The sequence below is a fragment of the Meleagris gallopavo genome, chromosome 2 (assembly GCF_000146605.3).
Source record: "Meleagris gallopavo isolate NT-WF06-2002-E0010 breed Aviagen turkey brand Nicholas breeding stock chromosome 2, Turkey_5.1, whole genome shotgun sequence".
In the NCBI taxonomy this organism is placed as follows: Eukaryota; Metazoa; Chordata; class Aves; order Galliformes; family Phasianidae; genus Meleagris; species Meleagris gallopavo.
Window position 1 is genome coordinate 86,310,532 of NC_015012.2, and position 12,983 is coordinate 86,323,514.

Sequence of the window (12,983 nt, forward strand, 5' to 3'; positions counted from 1 at the left end):
CATGAGTATCTCTATCCTATTACAGTTCAGGAAAGTCACAGAACCAGATTGGTTTAGGTTGGCAGGGACCTCTGGGTCCATCTAGCCCAACCTCTGCTCAAACAAGAACGCCCAGAACAGGATACCCAGGATCACATTCAGGTGAGCTTTGAAGATCTCCAAGGAGGAGACTCTGCAACTTCTGGGCAACCTGTGCCAGTGTTCTGTCATCTATGCAGTAACAAAGTACTTCCTGGTGTTCACAGAGAACCTCCTGTATTTCAATTTCTGTTTGTTGCCTGTTTATTGCCACTAGACACCATGGAAAAGAGCCCAGATCAATCTTCTCTGTACCTTCTCTTCGGGTGTTTACAGGCATTTACGCGCTTACCCCAGAACCTCTTCTGCAGGCTGAATGATTCCAGCTCTCTCAGCTTTTCCTCATAGAAGAGATGTTCCAGTCCTTTGATCATTTGGTGGCCCTATTTTGGACCCTTCATAGTATATCCAGCTTTCTCTTGTACTAAGAAGCCAAGAACTGGACACAGTACTCCAAGTGGTTCCTCAGCCACCCAAGTAGAAGGTAAGGATCATCTCTCCTTTTTTAATTGTTGGAAATACTTTTGTTAGTTCAGTGAAGAATACTCTTAACCTTCTTAGTCGCAAGGGAACACTGTTCACCCATGTCCAGCCACTGTCCATCAAGACTCCCAGGTTCTTTTATGAAAAGCTTCTTTCTTGCTAGATCATCCAAGGATGTATTGGTACCTGTAGGTGATTCCTCCTCAGGTCCAGGACTCTGCAGGTCTGCTTACTGAAATTCATAAGGCTTCTGTCAGCCTATTTCTCCAACCCACCAAGGTCCCTCTAGATGGACAGCATGGCCCCTCGGTGAATCAGCCACTCCTCTGAGTTTTGTATCAGTTATGAATTTACTGAGAATGCACTCTACCCCATTATCCAAATCATTAATGAAGGTGTTAAACAGGACTGGACCCAGTATAGATCCCTGGGGACTCTGCGCATTACTGGCCTGCAACTACACTTTGTACTGCTGACCTACTCTCTTGTTCTAGCTGTTTAGACAGTTCTCAGTCTACCTCACTCTCTGCTCATCCAGTCTGTATTTCAACAGATTTGATGAGGTACGGGACAGTGTCAAAGGTCTTAATGAAGTCCAGAAAGACAATATGCATTACTCCCTCTTCACCCATCAGGATGGTGATTTAATTATAGATACTTATCAAGTTGGTCAAGCATGACTTCCCCTTGGTTAATCCATGCTGACATGCTGACTGCTCCTGATTATTTTCTTTTTCTTTATGTGTCCGGAAATGGGTAATGCTTGCACAAATATATTAGATTATTGATACCTATAGGTGTTCTTTTGTTTTATTTTTTTTTTCTATTTAGAAAAGAAAGAATTTCTTTTAAGACCATGCTGAGAATGTCTTTTTTTTTTTTTTCTTTCTTTAAAATAATGGACACATATGTCTCCCTCATCGAGCTTCTGGCTTACTTACTGTTTTCAAATACACGCTGTGCCAATCACTTACTAACTTTCTGCAGGTCATTTGTAAGCTGCCTTGATGACTCTCTTCAACATCACTTTTAGAGTCCCAATCAACTGTATTGATTTCCCCAGTATGGATAGTATTGCTGCCAGCACTGTATCTGTGGACTGTTGCTTAACTGTCCTTTTTATTCTATGTCTCACCACAGATCTTTCAAACTGGAGCTACTAATGTGCCAAGTTTTTTCACTGTTGGGTGGTTTATGTCTCATCACACAATATATGTTGTCTTTGCTACCTTTACCTCATGCTACCTTTATGGCCTATTTAAAAGAAGAGAAAAAGTCACTTAACAGTGGACATAGATTCATGCTACTAGAAATTAGAAGGTAGCTTAAATAACAATAGTTCTGGAATTTCATGGCAATAATAAGCTCTCTGTATAAGAACCAAGAGCTTACTAATGTTTGTTTCTTCTGCTCTCAAATGTAACATACATGAAGAAAAATCAAATGAACTACGAACTGGATGATACCTAGAATTAATTAGATCGTGAAATATTCTAAGAACTGCACATTTCTGTAACTTACTTTCTCAGTGAAAGAACAGCATGGCACTTACGAATTTTTTTTCCCAGTTTGCCTTAGGTGGCTCCTGCTGAGCAGAAGAAGATAAGAGCAACCAACACTGTCACTTTAGGAAACAGCAGGGAAAAACCTCAGAATTGTCCCAAACAATCTCGAGAGGGCTCCTCTGAGAAGGTAATGCTGCTGAGAGCCTAACTGAAGTGCCTCTATTCCAATGCATACAGCCTGGGAGATAAACAGAAGGAGTTGGAAGTCATGAAACAATTAGAAAATTATGACCTAATTGTAATCACAGAAATGTGGTGGCCTGATTCACATGACTGGAGCACGATGATCAAGATCTACAAGCTTTTCAAAAGAGACAGGAAGGGGAGAAAGGGCAGGGATGTTGCCCTCTATGTTGAGAGGTGGATAGAGAGCAAAGAGCTGTCTCTGAGAACAGCAATAAACAGATTGAGAGCTTGTTGGTGAAAATCAGGGACTAGATCAATAATGAACATGTGGTGGTTGGAGTCTTCTAGAAGCAGCCTGATTTGGAAGAGCTTGTGGGCTTTCTTGCTTCAACTATAAGAAACATGCTCACAGGCTCTCATCTTGAAGGTGGATTTCAAAAACCTGGATGTCAGCTGGGAAGGCAATGCGCTGGACTGTAAGCAGCCCCAAAGACTCCCAGAGTGTGTTGACGATAACTTCCTGATCTGGATATTAGGCAAACCAAACAGAGGAGATTTTTATAGTGACCATGCCCTGATAGAGTTTGTTATCTTGAGGAGGGTGGGTCTAGCAAAAACCAAAGCTAAGTGGTTTTTACACAATTAATTAGAGACAGGACAAGGAGATTAGTTTTAGGTATAAAGAGGGGAGATTTAGAATAGATGTCAAGGAGAAGCTTTTCCTTGAGAGGGTGGTGAGGCCCAGGCTTCCCACTGAGGTTGCTGATGCCCTGTCCCTGGAGGTGTTCAAGGCCAGGCTGCATGGGCCCTTGGGCACCCTGATCTAGTGCTTGATCTATCAGTTGACAACCCTACCCATGGCAGGGGGATTGGAACAAGAGGATTTTTGAGGTCCCTTCTAACCCAAGCCATTTTCTGATTCTCTCATTTTAACGAAAGATAACATGGATTTCCCTTACACTGCCTTATATCGCATACAGCAAATATGCTTTTTCTAGCAGAGAGTGACTGTCATCACCTAAGAATTTTCAATCTATGTTCTTCCTAGAGATCCAGGACCCAGAAAATAGCTGTAAGGAGGCATGAGTCAAATTGAGACTCATGATTTTTTACATCATATTCTCTCTAAATTGGCTTTGTTCAAAATATTTTTTGAGAAACTGGAGTTGTTAAGACTAAAATCCATTTTCTGGCCCTTATGACCTGTGGGCAGATTACAATTTTTACCCCAGTTTATATTCTGAAGCATCCTAAATATTTTTATCAAATTTGTTTATTTATATTTTTACTTAACTGTTCTCAAGGGATTCATAAATTCTGCCCAATTGTCACACAGTAGGGAAGATGGTAATTGTTATAACACACAGCCTTATGATCAGGCTGAAAGTGGTTATGTTTGAGGGCAAACTACGGACAAATGTTTTTATGAAAAAATGCTATGAAGATTGTTTAAAAATAAATCAAATGCTAAGTAACAAATTTACTGCAGTAAATTTCGGAAAATTGTTTATGAAGGAAAAGAAGACACAGGAACAACAATAACTGTTCCACTGAGTTAGTTCACTTATCCTCCCAGGCTGCGATTGTCAGTAGAATTATTGAAGTAGATCATGAAATCTCTCAAATATGTTATGTGATAACAAGTCTCCTAGAATCTCATGAACAATCCCCACTGTCTTTGTGAGATTAAATAAACCATGTGGGACTCACTAAAAATGGTTCATGGTATACAATACTGTTAGTAGATGGCTTCCACTAGCAATAGTTTGTTACAAAGCTGCTCTGTATTGTTTGTTACAGTCACTGAATTCTCATAGACATTATATTTTTAAGAATATAATAAACAAAGCTTCCATAATAGCTATGTGCATAAAAATTATTTACACCTTGCTCTATTCTGAAAAAACTGCCATTCCAAGCATGTTCATCACTGTGACATTTTGAATCTGAGATTTGCATAGCAATTTTATTAGTGGCTTTTGGAGTATTACAAATTTGTTAGTTTTAATTTGTTGAAAAATCCTAATATTCTCTGAAAAAAAAAAAAAAGATTACATCACTCAGATGAAGAAAACAGATTTGTGCACGTTTAATTCTGAGTAGGTAGGATCAAGGTGTTCAATTAAATAAATGTATCTTAAGCGAATACATTGTTTAAGTATATTGCTAGGCATTTTCTCCTGATCAGAACCAGAATATACAGGACATTGTAACACCAAATCTGAGGGTAAATCCATTGAAATGAACATACAATATGCAATTAACTACTGTGCTTGATTTTTGTCTTTCAGACTTGTTGGCAGTCTTTTACTATTTATCTTTAAAATTCAGTAATATCTTCTTCAGCCCTTGTAGCTTCATTTAGTCTAAGATGGTGCATCAGTCTAGCTACATTTTTGTTTTGATTATCCTCCCAGTCAAATTATCTGCATATCTATAAGATAAGTTGTGGAAAAAGAGTTTATTAAAAAGGTGACAAAATAATTTACACTTTGATTTTTGAATAATTCTCTCTTACATATTGGGATGAAAGAATGTAAGAAAGAATTACCACCTGGGATGCAAAGGGTCAGAGGATTCTGAGCCTTAGTTGTTGTCTTCAGAGTCTGCATGAAAATGTAATACTTTTTAGTCAGGATTCTCATAGACCTCTAGTATCTAGAAAATAAGAGCTCTAGAAGCATTCTAAGTCTATGGTTACTAGAGTCCAGCTGAAATAGTAGTATATTTTTATTTTTCTCATTTGATATTCATCTTACATTTTTAAAAGCTAACAAGGAACATCTTTGGAAAACACTAATACTGCATAATGCCAGGTCATTTACACTGCTATCTATCACTATTTAGCAATAGAATATTGCAGATATTACTGGAAATTACTTGTACTAGTTCAGATTGTAAAGTTAGTCTTAGATTTCACCGAAACTTTATCTGCTCATAAAAATTTATATCAAGTCCATCTGCTTTTACTTAAATGTTTCTGTCTCAAGGACAATATTCTATCAGTTTGCAAATAAAAGATGATGCTTTAATATGCAAATATTGTTCAGGTACACAAGTAACACAATAAATTACTGAGACTTCACTGAAAACAGTGAAGTATGATGTTTCGAGCGAATTTACTTCGCAGTCCTACTGAACAGTATAAAATCCTGTTCTTCACACCAAAAAAAGTCCTCTTCGCTGTAGAAACAGTGTTTATCTCACAGCTTTTGCTTGCAGTGTTAGATAGCCTTAGCCCAGGTAATGGAATGCTTTTATGATAAGAACAAAGACCTTGAATTTATTTGATAATCTACGAGGAGATAGAGTAGGGCAGAAGAGATAAACTTGATAATGCTTGTGATTGCTGGAGCTGTAGAGAAAAGGTATTTTGCACCAGTTGGAACTTCCTAATTGCTGAAGTTACTATGCTCACCCATATGGCTGAAAAATATGAAAAATGACTTGTGACTCACTAAAATTAGGTTACAGTCTGACAAAGTGAACTGCAGACCACAGCTAAAGACAGTATTGCACTGGAAGGACAGCATCGCTGATTTGGGATTGGTGAGGTTTGTTCTTGGTTACCTCCCTTAGGATTAACTGCAGATGTGCTCAGATTATTATTAATAATAAATAGTTAAATTTAAATAGCTAACACTAAAAAGTAATGTGCAGTATCAAAATATCCTCTTCTATGTTTCCAGTCCTGCTGGAGTTCAAGAAGTGTCTGGACAATGCACTCAATCATACCTCAGATTTTTGTGTGGTCCTGTGTGGAACCAGGTATTGGATTCGATGATTCTTATGTGTCTGTACCAACTACAGATATTATCTAATTCCATTAATCTGTGATCTTCCTTACTTCTATTCATCTTCAACAAAGTTTTCTTCACCTGTTTATTGTTCTCATTCCAGTACTAGATGTTCTGGTTGCAGGTGTTTGGTAGTATGTAAAGAGGTACAATCCTGATATTTCCATATATTCATGTCAAAGTTTGCTTAAAATACCCACAGAAACCCCCTGCTAGCAAATTTATTATTAATTACTGTGACTCACCCCCTGTTTTTTTTTCATGTTTCCAAATAATTCCCACTTCTATTGCTTCTATCATTTCAAAAGTATTCTTCCTGGATGTTAATACACAACTTTGCAATAAGCTCTTTGTGAACAGGCTATTATTTAGTAGTTGTGTATGCTGCAAGAAGTGTAACATAGAGCCAATATTTTCAAAATGTTCTGACACTTGAATGATACTTATAATGAACAGCAAAAAAGAAGAGTTATAAGAACATATTGCTCCAAAAGTAATGCCCCATTTATTTCCATGGAAATTACAACAGATACAAAGAGCACAATAACATAATTTGATAGAAAAAATATTCAGTAACAAAAAAATCTTTTTCAACACAGTGACAACCATTAGCTATGTATATTCACCAGCAGTGAAAAGGAGTCTGCAAACTGTGCTCGTAAAAATCTGCATCTGAAGAGGGGACAACTGTCTCCACTGCTGAAATGCACCATCTGCTGTGCTCACATCCACTATTTGGTCTCCATAAATGTTGAGAAAGCACTGATGAATGTCAATGGGTACAATTTTTTTATGCATGGATACATTAAATTACACCCCTTTGCTTCATACACACTTCCATGTCAGACACCACAATTTTTTCAGACTGCCCCTCTGCTGCTATCTGTTGCATGGCATCGAAATTGAATGGAATATTGATGGGAAGGTTCAACCTCTACTGCCACATTACCAGCATCTGCCGCTGGTGCTGTAGGTCAACATAATAAAATATGAGGAATTTTATTGGACCACAAAGATGATCAGAAGACTAGAGCACCTTGCCTATGAGGACAGGCTAAGAGAGTTGGGGCTATTCAGCCTGGAGAAGAGAAGGCTCCAAGGTGACATCACAACAGCCTTACAGTACCTGAAGGGGGCCTACAGGAAAGCTGGGGAAGAACTTTTTACGTGTGTGTGTGTAACGGCAAGACATTGGGAAATGGCTTTAAACTGGAGGAGGGTAGATTTAGACTAGATATTAGGTACTGTGAGGGTGGTGAGACACTGGAACATGTTGCCCAGTGAGGTTGCGAATACCCACTCCCTGGAGATTTTCAAAGCCAGGCTGGATGAGGCTTTGAGCAACCTGGTCTAGAGGGAGGCGTCCCTGCCTACAGCAGAGTTTGGAACTAGATAATCTTAAAGATCCTTCCAACCCAAACTATTCTGTTTCTATGATTTTTGGAGCAACCCTTGTACTTTAACAGACATATGAAGAGACAGGTGAAAAAAAGAGAGGAAATCAGAGATCTGGATAGGCCACAAAATAGTGTCCAGCCTCTGTTCATTGTAGTACTGCATATCATACAACTGTAATTTTTAATAAATAATGAATTTTCAAATTCAGTGGCAGTGAGATGATTTATGTTAATGACTTCCATCTTTTATTAGAAAAACAGATGGGAATATTTGGGTTTGCTGAAAAATTCCGGAGAAATTATGCCATGGAGGAGAATCTCTGTCTTTAGTATTCTCCTTACTCTATACTTCTCCCAAAACACAGAAGCCAAACATTCAAAGAAAGTATGTAAAGAAAGTATGGCAAAAGAAAAGAGGACAATTATGTGGCCACACTGATCATGAGTTTCACATTCTAATAAATTATGGTCCAGAGGAATGAGTTTGCTTCTCCTTTAATTCCTTCAGCACAAAGTGTCAAATAGAGCTGTGCACTTATCCTTGTGACAGTAATAAAGGTATGAAATGAAGTGTAAATGTAATTTCTCTTCTCTGCGGAGCTCATAGGGGGATCGAACACACTTGTGAATTCTTCTTCCTTTGAACTTAAAAACTGAATTGGTCCAGATGTCACGCAAATATTGTGAAAGGCCCGGAATGCATTCACATGAACTCCAAGTATTGAACAGTGACTGATCATAAATTCTTGTGGAGAACAAGGATGGTTTTTCCCTTAGCAACAGAAAAAATCACCATGTCAAATATTTTTGCAGTTTGTGCTAATGCATGTTCACACTTCTTAGATGAGTGTCTGGCTATCATCTGAAATGAGCAACTTCATTCACTAAACAAAGGAAACCAAAACTCTGATGTGTGAAAAATTCTAGGAGCAGCAAGAAGTGTGTAAGTATCAGAGGAAGGAAGAGGTTAATGTTCACTCCTGTTACAGAAGGAAGCTTGAAACGTGGTAAGATTTAATTGCCTGGAAACTGTTCCAACTTGTTGTTCTGATGGTTAAAGTATTGGCTGAGTTAGGTATCAGTGATTAGGAGGGATGACAGAACTTAGGTATTTAAAAGAGATAATAAAAAAAAAAAAGAAGAAAAATGTAAAAAGTACATGGTGTTCCTGCCATCAGAACAAGTATTATTATTGCACATGCGTGCAACTTTTGTAATATTTCTATTTTAAGCAGTTTTGAAAGTGCCAGATCCATCTATTTTCTGGCTTCACACTTGCAACTCTGAAGCCAAAGATCTTGGCATTTGGAATGTTTCAGAAAGCTTCAAGTTTTGCATAATTTTTTTCTTTGACCCTCACAAATGGCAAGAAAAATAAATACATTCTGTACAATTTTGGCATAGAATTTTCATTAAAGATCTGTAAGTAAGTCCTTTGGAACACAAACGAACTCTACATTTAACTCATGTGACAGGATCCAGTAGTTGGATGACTTCCAGAATTCAGCCAGAGAGCTTTTTTGTATTGAGGGGGCAGCACGAGCAAATGTAATTGTGATTTAAATTAAGAAAAAGAATATTCTACCAATTTACACAAAAATCATAATAGAAAGCATGTTGCATTTAGCCACAGTGAAAAGTATCTTTAAGAACATCTACATCTGTCTCTTTATAGCATTTGCACGTATACATATCTTTTACGTCCTTGAATATTCCCAGTAACCTACAAATACGCTTACTTTCTTTGCTGAGTCATTGCTTAGTTTCATATTCCTCTGCTACATTCAGCATTCTGTTTAATATTAGAAAGTGGAAAGTTGTAGGGTTTTTAAGGATATTCTTAAAATCTAGTGAAATTTCACAATGTTAGTTCAAGAACTTTATTCCCTGTATCATAAAAATAATTTTAAAAAGACTCTTAAAGAGACAATGCGTCTCCATAAGCCAATTTTTGTGTTCCTGTTCTGAAACCACTGGCCCTCATCCTTTTTACTCCAAAGCATTTAAGTATGAATTATTTAAAAACTCATCTGATGTAAAACAGAAATCAAATGTTTGTGCCTATTTCTCATTCAGGTAATAGAGGCAACAAATAAGAGGGGCTTTTATTTTCAGTTACAGAGAGGAAGGCGAGCTATCTGGTGTAACTATCTGATCTACTGCTTTCTTTATCACTTGACCTCTCCAATTATTTTGCATTCATTTCCGTAATTTGGTTTGCCTGCTCTAGTTATACTGGGGAAGGTAAAAGAGAAGGAAATAAGCCTTCCCCACATTTTCTGAAAAAGAGAAAATATCCTTACTGCATTTAGTCATGAAAATTGCACACTCAACCAAGATAACCAGAAATACACCTTGAGACATAAAAGATAATGTTTCAAAGCAAGTCAGGTGTTCTGATATATGTTCCAGATTAAAGTAACCTCATCAGCAATCAAATTAAACCAATTTTACAGTCTAAAGGGACAAAATATTTTACTACTTTCTTTCTGTTTCCAGATTTCTTTTGAATAGTCTTACTTAGCACATGATGCACTTGCCCAGAAAATCCGACAATATTTTGTTCTCTTCAGTCTGTTATTGTAACTAAAACTGAAACACTGTTTGATGTCTCAACAGAACAGTCTTCTCTTTAAAGCCTGCTGCTATTATTAAGTAATGTAAAACGAGAGACTGGAACTGTGTAAAGCGTGGAAATCGTGTGACTTCTGCTTATGTGAAAGGAGATGGTAGACGGCATATCATTCATCTCTCCTGTCTCATTCCTGTAATGCTTCACTCCTGGGAGGAACACTTGAAAAATCAAGAAGTACTTAAGGCACGGGTAATCTCACAACATCACTTAGTGCAAATGGTAAGCACCTGTCTATTGTACGAGAAAGGAGGAGGGAGGAAAAAGACTCTTTTTTTTTTAGTTCTTTGTATCATTTTCTAAGCCATGCAGGTGTTCTTTGCCTTTTCTTTGATTCATTATATTAAGGTATCTCTCTGGTGAACCTGTTTCAAAATAACTATAATTTGCATATCATTTCTTCCTCTAGTAGCTTGTGGGTGGAATAAGGATGATAAAACATATGTTTATCCAGTTATGACACTGAAAAGGAAATACCTTTTGCCACTGCAGTGTTTTGGTAATCAGACTTGCAGAAGACAACAAATCTTACTAAATGTAACAAGGAAATAATGCCTTGTTATTTTCCCATAGTAGTTTATGAATTAATTGTGCACAGAAACTGCAATTTTTTCTATTGAAATTTTACATCCCTATATCCCATTTCATGAAAAATTGCAGACTTTACTCCCTTTACTTTTGATAAAACACGTTTTGAAATGAGAGGCATGCAAGAGCACAAATCACTGAGAAGATGCATTTCCAGTCTACTGTTGGTACAGGAATTTGAGAATAAGAATTGTTGCCTAATATTTTAAGACCCTTTCTGAAGGCATTAAATCACTGGATTTTCTTCAGTGCCTACATACTTCTCCCCTTTTCTTCAAATTCCACTTAATGAACAATGGCGCTACCATATTTATTAGAAGAAAATACGCATCTCAGCAAAATACAATTAGTGCAAGTTGTCCTTGCCAGCTTATGTTTGTCCCAGCCTCAGAAGAAATAAACCTTTATATTTACATGGCAAAGCAAGTAACTAGCAGCTCAGGCATAGTTTTTAATAACAGTCTGTCAAGATATTGATGGCAAGTGCATGAGGTCTCTCGGATGTTGCCTTTTGCTTCATGTACTCACAGTTTGATATTTATGAAATTTTCTACTACAGCTAATGATGACACCTAGTAATTATACGTTGTTTCTTTTATTTTCAGATTTTAAAGATTTTGACAAATGTTGACTAGATATTATCATCACCTTTTCTCTATAAAAAAGAAATTATGGAAGAAGGATGACAATTCATGCATATGCAAATGAAATAGTTCAGCCTAAGTAACTTGTGACAGAGCAGTGATTCGGTAAAGGGGGCAGGAAGGCCTAGTTGCATAATGCTTTAAAATGGAAGCTGGAATGCCAAAACATCCCCATGTTAGACAGCAAAGATTCCCTTCTGGTAAGAAATATATCTTTTAACAGTCATGGAATGGGAGTCCTCGAGGAATTACTTTTTGTACACAGATTTTGGTAAGCAGAGCTGGCATGGAGCATTGAACAAAACATAAGGCATCTGATGAAGCTTACGTGATGGGTTCTGGTGCAAGTCTACATAAAGGGTCTACTTCTATTGCATCCTTTCTGTCTTCTTCGATCCACTTATGATTGTAAGACTCTGTCTAATGCATTGCTTATTATCTCTCTTCGTATTGTGAGGACAAAAGTGTTTGAAAGTACCATTGATAAGGTAAAAAAAATCCACCAGCACAATATAGGACTGACCGCTGAAGAAGTCCCTAGGCATCGATCTGCTTAGGGAAGGGTCTGTGGGATGGCAGGAGATCATAGGGCTAGTGCATCTCAATAGCACACTGTCTTGAGGTTTCTGGCTGTAGTCACTGTCACTTCAATCACCCAGAACAGAAATGCTGCACAGGGAATCTGCTTTCATTACCTTGCTGTTCTTTTCTGTCCTCCCCAGAAGAGATAATACCAAGTAGGAGACTACAAGAGTTAACAGACAACTGGGGGAAGACTCTACCTACAAATTGCAGGATAGATACAGCAAGTGAAAGTTCATTCTCCAGTATAACAAGATGAATCTTACTTGTGGGATTCTGTTTTGCCAGCAGCTTTCACTGAACACAACAAAAAACAACAGCATTTTAGTCAGGTTGAAGAGTTTCAGTACAAATGAAGTACAAATTCAATCTACCTTTTTCAAACTACTTATTGTCCTCATGCATTAAATCCTTGCTATGCTCACTGAAATGTATTTTGTGTAACATTATTTCTTGAAAAGCATTACCATTTATTAACTACATACAAACACGTAACACATAGCCAGTACTTGAATCTTGCTCCTCAAGGATCAGCAGTTGGTGTTACAGAGCCCGAGGTTCCTTGAGACTTCTGCAGGGTGATATCAGAGTTCTGAGAACTTTAAAACTTCTGTAAGAACTCGGTTGTTGCTATCAAGGTCAATTTCCCTTCTGTCCAGCCACAGCTGACTGTGTAAAGTAGCAGGATGTTTCTTCCTGCAGCTATAGTTTCTCAGTGCACTACTGCAAAGGCCATCATTCTGAATGATGCAGTCATTTCAATACCAAAGTTGTATTTTTCATCTGAATCGGGTAAACTTGTCATTTTTATAGCTGAAAATTATTTGCATTATAAAGAGCAACCTGAAGCAGGAGTTAAAGGAAGATTTAGGCGTTAGGAGTGAATTATTTACCTTAGTAAATATTTTAGATCTTTGTTTTTGTTACACAATTATGCTGAAGAATTTGCTTGTTTTTCTATGTTTCTTTGATGCTCGTTACTCAGTGAAGAAATAGCTCACAGCTCACAGCTAAAGTCATTTCAACATAAAGTTGTTTTTCATGTTCATCTTGAATTCCTGTAACTTCTTAAAGGAATGTCAATTAAGCAA

At 37.4% G+C, this 12,983-nt stretch overlaps 1 long non-coding RNA gene across 1 annotated transcript; it reads left to right on the forward strand.

Moving 5' to 3' along the window:
• The first annotated feature begins 206 nt into the window (after positions 1-206).
• On the forward strand, positions 207-12,545 carry LOC116216357. Its single transcript, XR_004158984.1, has 6 exons — positions 207-562; positions 2,130-2,253; positions 5,942-6,020; positions 8,290-8,389; positions 10,066-10,300; positions 11,272-12,545. It is a non-coding gene; the product is annotated as an uncharacterized LOC116216357 (long non-coding RNA).
• The last annotated feature ends 438 nt before the right edge of the window (positions 12,546-12,983 follow it).